Source organism: Plasmopara halstedii (assembly GCF_900000015.1).
Source record: "Plasmopara halstedii genome assembly, contig: Scaffold_2956, whole genome shotgun sequence".
Lineage (NCBI taxonomy): Eukaryota > Oomycota > Peronosporomycetes > Peronosporales > Peronosporaceae > Plasmopara > Plasmopara halstedii.
Genome location: NW_020189861.1, coordinates 609,431 through 609,699, shown reverse-complemented (window position 1 = coordinate 609,699; position 269 = coordinate 609,431).

Below are 269 nucleotides of genomic sequence, written 5' to 3'. Positions count from 1 at the left end.
TATAGATCACAAACGGCTTGGAGCCAAGCAGATGGACCCTGAACTTGACAAGTGCATAATTCATCGCAAGTATCACCTTGTCATGAACTGAATATTTCTTTTCTGCAGCTTTGGGCTATCGAGATTCGAACGCGATCACCCGATCTCGCCCCTCGGCGTCTGTTTGCAGCAGTAAACAGCCGATGGCAAAGTCCGAAGTGTCAGAGACGACGCAGAAAAGACGATCAGGGTCTGGCAGCGCCAGTATTGGTGCACACAGGATGCTGCCA